This window comes from Furipterus horrens, unplaced genomic scaffold (genome assembly GCF_987537825.1).
Source record: "Furipterus horrens unplaced genomic scaffold, mFurHor1.1.pri manual_scaffold_10, whole genome shotgun sequence".
Lineage (NCBI taxonomy): Eukaryota > Metazoa > Chordata > Mammalia > Chiroptera > Furipteridae > Furipterus > Furipterus horrens.
Window position 1 is genome coordinate 46,426,590 of NW_028327180.1, and position 15,082 is coordinate 46,441,671.

The 15,082-nt window shown below is 45.1% G+C and overlaps 1 pseudogene; it reads left to right on the forward strand.

The window, feature by feature from the left end:
• The first annotated feature begins 9,823 nt into the window (after positions 1-9,823).
• On the forward strand, positions 9,824-10,597 carry LOC150000040 (olfactory receptor 1f45-like; annotated as a pseudogene).
• The last annotated feature ends 4,485 nt before the right edge of the window (positions 10,598-15,082 follow it).

Genomic DNA, 15,082 nt, shown 5'->3' on the forward strand with positions numbered 1-15,082 from the left:
AGCAAGTAGTGCACTGCCCTAACCTCAGGGCGGCGCCATTCACACAGACTGCAATGAGAAGAGTGCTTACACACACACACACACACACACACACACACAAAGGAATCATGCCATATAGTAGCATTTCATGTAAGAAGAAAACTGAAAAACTTACATTCACGTTCATTTTTATCTTCCAAAAACTTTTAAAGTAATAGTAATTAGAGAATGGAGAAAATACTTGAACATTGGAACACCTCGCCAAAAAGGATACACAGATGACAAAGAAGCAAATGAAAAGATGTTCGATATCATTAGCCATTAGGAAAATGCAAACTAAAGCCGTAATGCAATAGCATGACACACTTATTAGAATGAAAAACCCTGACAATACCAAGTGCTATCAAGGGTGCAGTGCAAGCAGGAGTCTCATATGTTAATGCTGGGGATAAAAAAACGGTGCGGGAAACAGTTTGACAGTTTCTTATAAGTTAAACTTACACTTCATGTAAACTAGAAATCTCATTCGTGGGTGTTTACCCTGGAGAAATGTAAACATGTTTCCAGCGAAAACCTGGAACAACCCAAATTCCTTCAACTACAAAATGTCTTTTAAAAAAAACAGTAGTTCATCCATGCAAGGGAATAATACTCACCAGTAAAAAGGAATGAACTGTTGACACAGACAGCCTGGATGTTTCTCAAGAGTATTGTGCTGAGTATAAGGTAGTAAACTATAGGGTGTGATTTACATAGCATTCTCAAAATGACGGAATCATGGGGGTTATGCTGACCGGATTAAGGTCATCAAGGGTTAAAGAAGGGGGTGACTACAAAGGGGCAGCAGAAGGGAGGGGAGTTCCTTTGGGGTCATGGAACAGTTCTGTTTCCTGATTGTGGTGATGATTGCATGAATCTATACAAGTGACAAAATTTCATAGAGCATTTCAAAGCAGTTGAACACGTAAAAGTCAGTGAACTTCAAATAAGGTTTTCAATTAATAGTATTATGCCAAAGTCAAAGCGCTGGTTTTTATAATTATACTATAAATGTATAATTATATATAACAATTATATATAAATATAAAATATATAATTACATAAATATATTATGTAATATATAATTATATATCTTTTATGTAATTGTAAGTTGTTTTTATTGGGGGAGGCTGAGTGAAGGATTCTTTGGACCTCTCCGTAGTGTGTTTGCAACTTCTATGTGGGTCTCAAATTATTTCAAAATCAATCATTTCTTAAAATAAAAAGAATGTGTATTTTACTAACATTTTCTATTTCACTAGGTTGACTTTTTAGCTTTCAATGTATTTTGATGTGCATGACGCAATTTCTATGTGCCAAGATGAGTAGATTTACTGATTGTATTATCCATGTTTTTCTCAGCCCATCATCAAAAATAAACCTATGACATAAAAAACACAAGATGACCACAAATGCCAACCAAAGAGTGCTGGTGGAGACACTTCTACCTCTCAAATGGACTCTGTCAGCTGCATCATGAGGGGAAAAAAGCAATGACAGAAAAAGGATTTGTGATGAGAAATAACCAAGCATTGTTCAATTGTCAAAAGCTGATTTGTGATAAGCATTTCTGTCCATGACTCTTAATTATGAACTTTGCCCCAGGATACCTCCAAGTATTAATGTTATTGGTAAGGTGGTTTGAAACGACCAAGAGTTTATTTCATCCTAATACTGTCCTTTTTTCATTTCAGCTTGGGAGATATTTTATAACAATTTATCACATTATTATGACAGTGGTGTGATATTTAGTTTTAAAATAAATGTACATGTAGCAAAAGTATTGTTTAAATATATTTACCAGTAGCTATGCAAGGTCAAAATATTTGGAAAATAAAATGATGCTCAACATCACTGATCATCATGGACATGCAAATCAAAACACAAGACAACACTCCACACCCAACAGGAGGGCTGCGATAGGGAAACAGAAAACGAGTGGTGAGGATATGGAGAAATTGAAATGCTAGTGTACTATTGGTGGGAATGGAAATTGATACAGCTACTGTGGAAAATAGTATTGAGGTTCTTTAAAAAATTTAAAATAGAGTGACCATATGACCCAGCAATTTCATTTCTGGGTAGATCCCAAAAGAATTGAAAGCAAGGTCTTGAATACCCATGTTCACAACAGCATGATTTACAATAGCTAAAACGTGGAAACAGACCAAGTGTTTATGAATGAATAAGCAAAACATGGTGTATACATATGATGGAATATTATTCAACCTTAAAAGGGAGGAAATCCTGACACCTGCTACAACATGGATGAACCTTGAGGACATCATGCTGAGTGAAATAAACCAATCACGAAGGACAAGTACTATATGATTTCACTATATCAGGTACTTAGAGTAGGCAAAATCATAAAGACAGAAAGTGAAATGAAGGGTGCCAGGGGCCGGGGAGAGATAACAGGGAATTAGTGTTTAATGGGGACAGAGTTCCAGTTCTACAAGATGAAAAGAGGTCTGGTGGTGGCAGCTGTACAACAATGTGAATATGCTTAATGCCACTGAACTGGACACTTAGAAATGGTTAAGATGGTAAGTGTTATTTTATATGTATTTTAACACATTTTTAAATGCAAAAAAAAAAAAACACACATTGAGATACCTCTTCCCACCCAAAGATAAACAATAACAAGTGTTGATGAGGATGTGTAGGAATTGAAACTCTTGTGCATTGCTGGTAGGAACATAGAATGGTGCAGCCACTGTGGCAAACAGTTGGCAGTTCCTCAAAAAGCTAAACATAGCATTGCTACATGACCCAGCAATTCTGCTCCTAGGAACTTCCCCAAAAGAACTAAAAACAGGGACTCAGACAGAAATTTGTATACCAATGTTCATAGCAGTAGTATTCACAATCACCAAAAGGTGGAAACAACCCAAATGCCCACCAAAGAGTGAATGGATAAACAAAATGAGGTCCATCCATGAAATGGAATATTACTGAGCCATGAAAAGGAATGAAGCTCTGACCCAGGCTACAATGTGGATAAATCTTGAAAACACTATGCTGAGTGAAAGAAGCCAGACACAAAAGGTTACACAGTGTATGATTCCATTTATATGAAATGTCCAGAACAGGCAAGTCCATAGGGACAGAAAGCCGCCCAGTAGTTGCCAGGGGCTGGGGGAAGAAGGAAAATGGGGAGTGACTGATAATGGGGACACTTTTATTCTAGGATGATGAAATGTTTTGGAACTAGATAGAGGTAATGGTTGCATATCAGTGTAAATGTAATAAATGCCACCAAATTGCTCACTTTAAAATGGTGAATTTAGCCTTGGCTGGTGGGCTCAGTGGATTGAGTGCCAGCCTGTGAACCAAAAGGTCACTGGTTCAATTCCCAGTCAGCGCACATGTCTGGGTTGTGGGTCAAGTCCCTGGCTGGAGTCGCACGAGAGGCAACCATACATTGATGTTTTTCTCCCTCTCTCCCTCCCTTCCCTGCTCTCTAAAAACTAATTAATTAATTAATTAAATGGTGAATTTATGTTGTGTGAATCTCACCTCAGTTTTTTAAAAAATGAATGTTAGGAGGCCATTGTTCCAGCAGTGAGGAGCCACAGACATATCTCAGTGGTTGGCAGGTCCAGCAGAGCTGGGGAATTCTTTTGGGACCAGGCCCCATGGGGCAGAGTCTACCAAAGAGGCCCAGAGCACCCCCCACCCCAGGCCCAGGAGTAAAGGGAAGAACCCAAAACAAGCTGTGGTCACCTCCTCCCTAAACATGCAAGCCCAACAGGACAAAGTGTGGGGTGGACAATTAGCAGGTGCCCTAACAGGACACAAGGGACTGAACCCGCTCTGCAAGAATGGAGGGTAGACTGGGCTCTGGCAGGTCCTCGTGCTCCCTCCTGTGGGGGCCCAGCCTTGCCTTCATGTCACACTAGGCCCAGGACGCCCTCCCAACAAGAGCTGGCTCACTTCCTGCCAGTCTCACAGCCAGAGGGGACAACTTTCATGGGTGAGTGGGGACAGAGGGAGGTAGGGAAAGAAATCAATAACCTGGGGGCTTGCTGTGTGACTGCAGGGAAGTGGCTTTGCCTCTCTCGGCCTCAGTTCATTTGTCTGTATAGTGAAAAATAAAAATAAAACAGGAAATGTCCTGTGAATGTAAGCCCTGCTAAGAGGTTCCAGCTTTTGGGTCTTTCATTAAAGAGTCAAAAACTTCAGAACAAGAGTGGACTGTTCTCACCTCTTCATCCTATAAATGGAAGCAAGAGTGCCTACCTTAGAGGATTAAGAAATGAAGCATGTCAAACTCCTTGTCACGGTGGCAGATGTACAGGAAGCAGACAAAAAATGTTTGCTCTTAGTAGCAAGGGAATAGGGAGCCAGTGCAGGATTTTAAGCAGTGGAGAGGCAGGTCATTTCACTACTCTGATGGTGGCCACTGTAGAGTCTGAACTAAAAGAGCAAGCTGGGATCAAAGAGACCAGAGAAAGGATAGGTATGAAGTCTAAGAGCAACAAGATGAGAATCAGGTGGGGTGATGGGAAGTAGAGAAGGATCAGAAAGAAGACAGAGAGGCCAGGTAAGACCACTAGTCAGGATACAGGGAGAGGGGCAGGAGACCTGGCTGCTACCCAAATCTCTGGCCCAGGTGGCTGGTCCATCAGCAGGGCCAGCGCTGAACTTGAGTACAGAGGAAGAACAGGATTGGGGTAGATGCTGAACTGGATTGGACCCAGGGTCTGTGGGGAGCTTGGAAATTTCAGCAAAGGTGGAGCACCCAAGAGGTGCATCTGAATCTTCAGGATGAGAGCTCAAGGGACAGTGACCTTGACCAGAGAATGGGTGTGGAATCCATCATTTACTTGCTCATTCATCTGGTCTTCTCCCAGTGAGTTCCTTAAAGGCACGTGGGGACCATGATGTGTGTGTGTGTGTGTGTGTGTGTGTGTGTGTGTGTGTGTCTGTGTGAGCGCATGCGCATGTGAGCATAGATCATAAGCTGGAGCATGGCTTGTATTCATCACCCAGCTAAAGAAGTAAAACACCCATGCATACCTCCCTACCCCCATACTGCCATTCTCCTGTCTCTATCTCCTGTCCTCCCTCCCCTTCCTCCTCTCTCTCTTGGTCTTCCTCTGCCTCCCCTCTCCTCCCTTCCTCTCTCTGAGATAACCAACACCCTACATCAAGTGTGCGTCACTCCCATGTACATTTTTCACTTTTCTACATGAGATGTATCCTCAAACAATATACAAAATTGTGTTGCATTGCTTTAAAATGTATAAAAGTGGCATTATTCTGTGTAACTCCTTCTATGGTTGCTTTTCTTCTGCCCAGCATGATGCCTTTAAGATTAATCCAGATTGGTGTGAGCAGTTCCACATCTCCTCCATTTCTGTGATTCTAGAGATGCCCACAAGCACCAGGATCACATTTGCCAGCTGCACCCCTACCGTGACACTTCTCTTTCCAGGCGTCCTTGAACATGCACCTTCAGGAGAGGTCCTCTGCAGTGGAATTGCTGAGTCAGCAGGGGACCCTGTCTCTGTCATCGTGTGATATTTCCTATCCTCAGCTTGAAGAATGTGTCACTGAAGACACTCCATAAGTGGTGAGCCTGGGGACTTCCAGCCAAGAAGGAGAGGCGTAGACAGACATGCTGCGTCTCCCTCCACAACTAAGAAGGAATACAACTACCTCAAAACTAGAGACAACCAGAAGTTCCAGAAAATCAAGCTTCGTGGAAGTCCAGCAAACAAAGATATAAAGGAGAAATACTCATCCAGACAGGTAGGAGGGGCGGAGATGGGGTGGAGAGGATGTGGTGTGGTGGCGGCAGCACCGGCGGCAGTAGTGGCAGCAGCAGGCTGGCGGGAAGCTCGGTCACACATTTAAAAAAGTCGGGAGGGACACCTGGGGGGCTTTCCCAGCTCCTCACTAGACCTTGCAGCTCACTGTCCCAGCACCGGGGAAAATCAAGCCTCATTGCGACTGACTGTGCAGACCAGTAGGGGTTTGGGTAGAGGCAGAAACTGCCAGTCTCTCAACAGAGTCCGCTTGTTTAAAGGGCCCCCATGGTCTTAGAACGTCCGCAGACCCACCCACTCTGGGAACAACAGCCAGGGCAGCAGCAAGAGGGACACCAGTCCCATACGGAAGTGGGAGAAGTGTCTAGAAAAGGGGTAATTGCTGGGCAGGCAGCATTGTTCCCTCTCAGACCCCTTCCCCACATACAGTGCCACAACGTGGTGAAACAGGTCGCCCTATACTGATGAAATCCCTAAGGCTCCGCCCCTTACAACGTAACAGGAGTGACAGCTCTACCTGGGACGTGGAGGCAAACAAAGACAGGAGCCTGTCAGAATGAGGAGACAGAGAAGTATGGCCCAAAAGGGGGAACAGATCAAAGTTCCAGTGGGAGAACTAAGCGACCAGGAGATAGCCAACCTAACAGATACAGAATTCAAAACACTGGTGATAAAGATGCTCACAGGCTTGACAGATATGCTTGAGTATGGCAAACACATAAGAGAAGAAGTGAAGGCTATGCTAAATGAAACAAAGGAAAATCCACACAAAACCAATGGTGAAGGGAAGAAAACTGGGGTTCAAATTAATTATTTGAAACATAAGGAGGAAAAAAACAACCAGTGCAGAATGAGGAAGCAAGAATTGAAAAAAATGAGAACTTCCCAAATTTTGCGAAGGAGATGGACATACAGGTCCGGGAAGCATGGAGCATCCCAGGCGAGCTGAACCCAGAGGGGACCACACCAGGACACATCATGACTGAGATGCCAAAGATGAAAGATAAAGAGAGAGTCTTGGAGGCAGCAAGAGAGAGGCGGAGAGTTGCCTACAGGGGAGGGTGCCTATATGACTATCAGCTGATTTCTCAGAGGACACTTTGCAGGCAGGAAGGGACTGGCAAGCAGTATTCAATGTGATGAATGGCAACCTGCAGCCAGGATTACTCTATTCAGCAAGGCTATCATTTGAAATGGAAGGGCAGATGAAGTGCTTCCCAGACAAGGTGAAGCTAAAGGAGTTCATCATCACCAAGCCATTATTATATGAAATGTCAAAGGGACTTAGTTAAGAAAAAGAAGATCAAAACTATGAACACTAAAGTGACAACAAACTCACAACTATCAACAACAAAATGTAAAAAATAAAAACAAAATCCAACTAAGCAAACAAGAATAGGAACAGAATCATAGGTATGGGGATCATCTGGAGTATTATCAGCTGGGAGGGGGTAGGGGGAGAAATGGGGAAATGGTGCAGGGATTAAGAAGCATAATCAGTTGGTACAAAATAGACAGGGGGGAGTTAAGAATAATATAGGAAAGAGTGAAGACAAATAACTTATATGCACAACCCATGGACATGAACTAAGAGGGGTGGGATTGCTGGAGGAAAGGGGAGTACTTGGCAGAGGGGAGCAAAGGGGGAAAAATTTGGAACTACTGTAACAACATAATCAATAAAATATACTTAAAAAAAAAAAAGTGGTGAGCCTGGGTGTGTAGACTTCCCGGGCAGAGGAGAGCCACAGGCAGCAGGCAGATGGACCCTGGAGCAGGTTCCTCTCCAGGTTCAGATAACACAGTCCTATGAGGACAGAGAATTGAGAGGCCACTAAGGATGGAGCTATAGGATAATGAAGGATTTGAGGCAGGTCTTGAAAGCTGAAGAGAACTCCTAAGGTAAGGGCATGAGAGGCAGAGGGAACATCAGGAGCAAAGGCTCAGAGGCAGGATCAATCTTGGACCAAGAGATTTGTGTGGCTGGGGGACAGTGATGTGAGGGTGGAGACTGAGGAGATGAGCAGGGACTAGACTTTGCAATATTTGGATTTTTTTTCTACTTTTTTTGTGTTTAAGATCCCACTGACTTATATGGTTTCCCAGAGACCTGTGTTACCTTTTCAGTAAATGAGTTTTGTCACGAGCAGATCCGTGAGTCTGAATGACATCAGGCCCATATCAATATTACATTTTTTTAAGTTCTATGATTTATATCTGAAAAGTCTCCATTATTTTAAAACACACATTAGAGTGTTTTGTAAGTTTTATATTACTTTCTAAATGCTTTTTGTATGCTCCAACATTCTTTGACATAAAACAACATTTTTCCAGAACGTTTTATTATTCAAATGCTTTTTAGTGTGAAACTGAATAATGATGTTCTTTCCATTTTTTCCACATTGACTATTACAAATTTTCTTTATTTGAGCCAAAATGAACAAAATATGATTGCCATTCAGATGAAATACTTAAGTATCAGCCTTCCCAACTTTAATGAACAGCTTTTGAACAGCATTTGCATCTAACATCTATATCCTTTTACCCTAGATTATGCATAATTTTATTTTTTAAATTTTGTTTTTTATTCCCACAATATAAACTAATTGTTACATTTTACAGAGAGTCTTATACAGTAGCAAAACCAAGGCTCCAGGGTTGCAACTCACTGTAAATATCATTCCTTTTCTGTTTTCCCACAAACACAGTGGAATGCTGTTCATGAAATTTAAAAGGAATATTAAAAAGCTTACCCAAGCTTTGTTGCCTTTTCATTCTGGATGCTTTCTTTTAATGTTTTATTGTAAACTTTTGATTTTATAATTGAAAACATTGCACATTTGCAACTTACACAAAAAATTGCAATGCATAAAGAATAAAAACCAAAGTAAATCTGAACAATTTAAGACCAGAACCAACTTGGAAATTTGAGGATAATGATAAACTGGTACCTCTCCTGTAAGCCAGAGCAATTCATACACGCACATACACACTGCTCACAGTGACAAGAGTCAAATTGGCAAAAAGTTTCACAAAGTTTCTCAGGTGTCCCCAATGTATCAAAGCTTATTGCAACATTCAACAACAATTAGCTCAAAATGTAAAGTTTATATTACAATTCTGTTGTTAATTTTGCTATTCTTTGGAAAGACTATAAGGATATTTTCTAGCCTGTGTCAAATATTTCTGAATTTTAGTAATGCAACAATTGTGTTCGTGCATACTGTCTGTATGCTAGCTTTGGATTAACAATAGAAGGTCATGGTTGCTCTTGATAAGCAAGGACAGGCAATGTTTTGAGGAGTGTTGGAGGTGCAACGGAGCAGAACGAGGGGGCAGTAGCTGCAGTGGTATTTGGAACAAAGAAAGGATTCTTTCACAGATAAAAAATATTTTGGAATCCTGTATCTTAGTTTGAGTTCTCCCCAAAGCAGGTTCTGAGTCAAGGACTTGAATGTAAATAGTTTATTTAGGAGATAATCCCAGGAGATCTAATGACCATTTGGAAAGAAAGTTGTGAATGAGCAGGTTTCTGCTCTGGTCAGCAGAGGGGCTATCCTTCTGGGGATCTCAGAGGGACATAGAACACAACCAAGAACTGCCTCACTCAGGAGTGATGAGGCCAGGAGAGTCACCCAATAAGCCCTGTTCCTCACTGTCCAGAGGTCACTCCTGGAGGTGTCAACTCCCAGCACTTCCTTGTTACTCCATGTGTGAGCTGAGCCTGTTCCTGTAGCCAGATAAATCCCCAGGGGCATAGATAGAGGTGATGTCAGTGAGAAATGGTCAGTGTACCAGGAGCTGTGCGCCAAGTTGCAAGTGACACCCTGAAGAGGGGTTTTGGGCAATGAGTGGTGTGTTCACTGATGAAAATGATGAGTGTGTGTGTGGGGGGTGTCCTGTTGCAAGGGAAAGTGGGAAGAATTGATGAATGCCTGAACAAATGAGAGGGGGTTAAATCCAGGGTGCAATGGAGGGGCTGGCTTTGGCCAGGACCACGGACAGCTCCCCCACTTCCACTATGATCCAGGATGGCAGTGGGAAGGGCAAACCTCACCTGGGTCTCTGAGTTGCTTCTTCTGGGCCTCTCAGAAGACTCTGAGCTACAGCAGCTGCTGTTTATACTGTTCCTGTGCATGTACTTTCTTACATGGGGAAACTGATGCATGATCCCGGCCATTGCCATGGATACCCAGCTCTTTCTGGCCAACCAGGCCTTTGTGCACACTCCACCACCATCCCCAATATACTTGCCAACTACGTGTCAGGACACAAAGGGACCCCTAACTCTGGCTGCCTGACCCAAATGTTCATCTGATTTGCTGGCATTGACAGCTTTTTGCTGACTGGTATGTCCTACAACCACTCTGCAGCCATCTGTCACCCTCTGTACGATGCCACATCTGCACCAGCGCAGGTCTGTGGCCTCATGGACTTCAGCTTTCAGAAATGTCCTGACCCACATGGTATTATTAACTCATCCCTCATTCTGTTCCCACAATCGGGTCCCCCACTTCTTGTGCGACCTCAGCGCTCTGCTGAAGCTGGCCTGCTCCGACACCTTTCCCAATGATGCAGCAGTATTCACCGTGGGCACCCTGCCCATCATCACCCTTTTGGTGGTCATGTTGGTCTCCTACATGCGCATTTTTGCTGCCGTTCCAAGGATCCCATCCACGAGCAGCAAGCAGAAGGCCTTCTCCGCCTGTGGCTCTCATCTCTCTGTGGTGTCGCTGTTCTATGGGATGCTCATTGTGGTTTATTTCAGCCCCAGGTCCTCCCATAAAGCCTCTGCGGTGAGGTAGGCTACTCCCATGCTGAACCCCCTCACCTACAGCCTACACATCAACAACATGAAGGGCACCTTGGCGGCCCTTGTCAGCAGGAAGCCAGTTCTTACTTAGCGACCACAGCAGTGAGATGTCTGTGTGTCTACACAGAGTGCCCACCTGTCCTGAATTTCCTTGCCCAGTCCCAATCCTAGATATTTCCTTCATATGGTGTTTGGTTCACTTGCTTATGACTTCATCCCTCCAACAGCTCATTAGTGAGCATTTGTTACATTTCAGGTGCTCTTTTAAGGGCTGAGGGTACTGCAGGAAACAAACAAAATCACTGTCTCTGCAGGAGCCAACAGCCCCAGAGGAACCAACTTGTCTACACCTTGATTTCAGATTCTGGTCTCCAGGACTGTGAGAAAATAAGTTTCCATTATTTAAGCCACCCAGTTTGTGCTAGTTTGTTACAGAAGCCCTAGGAAACTAACACAGCAAGCAAGCTATTTATCCTACTACAGAAATTGAAACCAGAAGTGGGTGCTGCCCTCACAAAAACGAAAAATTAGTTGCATCAGCTGAGTGGTTTGGTGGGAGGATACATATGTTTCAGGCTGGAAAGCGGGTGACCCTTATCATGCCAAAGAACAGCATTTGGTAATACTATGACCTGTGATAACCTGAGAGGTAGATCATATGGCTTTGGAGCCTGTACTTCTGGAAGTGATTGGAAAGAGCTAGAATGTCACCGTGAGTTGGCAGCTCCTTGCTGCTTGTCGCAAGGGATTGTGAGAATGATGTGATCTTAGAAAAGGATCGGCCACTTTTCAGAGTCAGAAACTTCACAAGACTGGAAGAGCCAACAGCTTCCTGTTTCCCAAAACAGGCTCTTTTTCAGATGCCCATTAGCTAAGAATGGCAAAGATGGAGGTAATTTAAGGAAGAAAATGCAGCAAATTAAATAAACACAAGAACTCTGGCTAGAAAATAACATTGAATATGGTTCCTGGCAATGAAACTAACTAGAAGAACCTAGACCAGATGCCTACTAAGCTTTTCAAAAGAACTAATTTCTAAAGTAATAATGAGTTCACTTCGCAAAATCGTGTAACTTCTGAGCCTTTGCATTTTGGGTCTCTTGTTATAGGAGCTTAACCTGAACCTTACACCAAAGTGGGGCTTCAATCTCGGTGTCTCCGGTTTCCAGAGCAATTCCTCCTAACCATGACGTGTTCTTCAGGTTGAGTGTCATCTTCTCCACCCCAATCTGCACCAGGTCAGGAAGGCAGCAGCTGAGGTGGGACCTAAACAGGCTAAATCCACAATCCCAAGAGACACACCTTGGGGACAGGTGGTATCACAGAGCAAACAGAACTATAAAGAGTCTGGGAGTTTCCCTACTTTCAAAGCTGATAAGTTAACCTGCCATGATTTCACTTTTGCTGGCAGAAAATATAAGACTCCAGGGTCAAAGACATGATTTAATTACAGCGCAGTGGGCTGCATGAACTTTGGGTTTGCCTGTTCCTTCCAAGTCCCACGGGGATGATGCAGGTGAACCCAGAGTAGCATTGGATGGACACTGGATTTGCATCACAGCGAGGGACTTCGAGCTCAGAAACCCCAGTCTTTTCAAGTAGACTGCAAACAAACCCACTCTCCCTTTATCTCAGAGGAGGTGTTAATCTTTGCTATATGGACAGCAAACAGATCTGCCCTCTACTGTTCAGGAAGAAACTCTCTTTACCTTTCAAAGCTGCTTGCTATACAAACATCCTTGAAAATATATCCATAACAAAAAGTTGTCCATGTCTCTGCTTATGAGTTATATGAAAATACCAGAAGCTCACGGAGAATTGTCTCCCAATAGTGACATCCAATGGGCAGTGGCTGTTGTCCGTGAGGGTAATTCGGGCTGGAAGTCAAGCATATGAGGCTGTTCAGGGTATAGCGTAGCAGTTTAGTGTGCAGATTGCAGAGTCAGACAGTCTGGGTTCAAGTCCTGATTCTGCCACTTTATTACAGTGTGACCATGAGCAAGTTACTTGACCTCTCTGTCCAGTTTCTCCTGTAAAATGAGAATACTAATAGCACCTGTCTCATAGGGTTATTGTGGAAACTAATATATGAACTTATATATGCAAGGCATTTAGAAGAGTGCGGGAAGATTGAGGGCCATGTCAGTGTTAACTATAATTATTATTAATTATCATGACGATGCTGCCAAGCTTGTGGTCATGCCTGTTTTTCCACATTTGTGGGCAAGCTGTATAACCCACACAGTTCCCTTGGAATCTGTCTCAGAGAATCTATGCAGGGCACCAGAGTTCTTTGCTACCTCCTCCCCACGCTGACTTAATAAATAGGGCTGCAGGGCTGGAGTGGTGGTGGTTTCAGGTTCGAGGGAATCAAATGGACTCAGGTTCAAATCCTGCCTTTGCCATGTGCCAGCTGTGTGACCTTGGCGAGCAACTTCCCAGCTGGGGACCTCCAAGTACTCACTGCACAAGGGTCTGGGTAAAGGCAGAGTGAGCTCCCCATTTAGCCCATCCCCACTCACTCCATGTGCTCAGCACACACTCTGGGTCATTTTGATCATCATCATCATATTATTATTCCATGAGCAAGACCCCATAGGGAGCAAGCTGAGAACATCTTTGCTCTTTTCCCCAATACTCAGTAAATTCACCTGGCCCCACCGGCTCTCTGCATGCCTCAAACTCCAGGGGAGGTGTGGGGTGGTTGGAGAAGGGGCACCTCCATACTCTCCTCTGTCGTCTGATCCTTGCAGCCTCACCCAAGGTACACTCAGCACCTCTCACCTGTGGTTTTCAAATATGTAACACCCATAGCCACCACCCCCATCACACGTTTCAATCCTCCTTCAGATACCACCTCAACTGCTACTTCCTCAGGGAAGCCTTCCCTGACTTCCACCCAAGGCTCATCAGGTCTTCGTGATAGGTATTCCACTAACATTTTTATTCGCTAGTGCTCCCCACCGCACCCCACTCATACCCAGAATTCCTTTTTGCAGCAACTGCCTGTTTTGGAAAGCCGCTCCTGCTCCAGATGCTGCAGCTGGCGTACCTAGTGCAAAGACAGGCCAGAAGGCTGGCGAGTCAGCACCCGCCCCCTTCCCTGCCGCCCAACCAGGGAGCTGCCTTCAAGGAACGAGGATGGGGATTGGTGGATAATACCCCAGCTCCCACGCCCCTCAGGTCTGACGTCTCTGAAGAGGGTGCTCTCTGCTGCCCCCAGAGTTTCCGGCGGGACTGCGCCCCAGTTGTCCAGAGAGGTAACAACTAGCTTCATTTCTGCAGTTTCCTTTCTCTGTCTCACCTCCCACCCTCTACCCGTGTCTCCTTGGGCTACCTCCCAGATAAACTACTCGTCCCGGAATTCTTGTCTCAGGGTTTGCTTCTGGGGGAGCGTAACTTCAGACTTCCTAATGAAGTTCACAACTGTTTGCAGGTATTGGGCGTCTCTCTCCCCGGGCCTGAGTGATGTCCACCCTTGTGCTTTCGAAGCCCGCCCAGTGCCTGGCATGTAGTAGATACTCAGTAAACGACCTCAAGTCTCCTAGCTGTGAGGTGGCCAGGATGGAAACAAGGAGTTCTGCCCCCTAACCACAGGCCCTCAGAACCCCCAGTTGGAGAGTTACAGTGCAGGAGGGGAGTTTACTCCTTCCAAGCTATGAACAGCAGCCTCCACCTCCCTTATGCCCCAGGCCACACAGCCTGGACAGCTGGGCCAGGGCCCCCAGGGGCCAGGAACCCCATATGACCCTTCAGGCTTGGCCAGGACTCCTGGTGTGTCTATGAGGCAGGTACACGGAGAGGACATAACGCCAGTCCCAAGATGACAGTGCAGGAGTGGGATGGCCCAGCCGGGCTCTAAGGCCATTCCTAACTCCCCTCTCCCCTCCCAGACACCAGATTCCACCTCCGGGAGCTCCCTGAGCAAGAAGCCAGTCCAAGGACAAAGGTCTGCCCTACAAGGCCACAGAGCGAGTGGGCACCTCCTAGGGGAGGGATCCATTTTCGAGCTGTGGTGTCAGACCTGGAATGAGCCACCCCACCTGTGCTGAGGCCAGTCTCAGGGTCTCCCAGGTGCAGCAGGGCGGAGGGAGCTGACCTCTGATGACTCAGCTTGAGACAGTCAGGGGGTGGGGGATATGGGCAGGGGGGTTAGGACCTCTCTCCAGCTCTGTTCTAGAATCAGCTGGGTCAGGTTCAAGCTCTGCCAGTCCCAAGCTGGCTGACCCTAGGTGGGTCACTCTGGACCTCAGCTTCCTTTTCCCTCTATAAAATGAGAATAAAAACAGGCTTCACCTCAGGGTTCAGGGAGACTGAAAGGGATGCTGTGAGTCAGGTGCTGAGAACCGCACTCCACACATGGTGAGCAGTGAACAGTATTCCATGACCTCCCTCTGTACTCTGCACAGCCAGGATATAGGGAACAGGTTGGAGAACAGACTTGGGGAAGGGTCTGGGCTGGGTCTTCTTGGCTTTC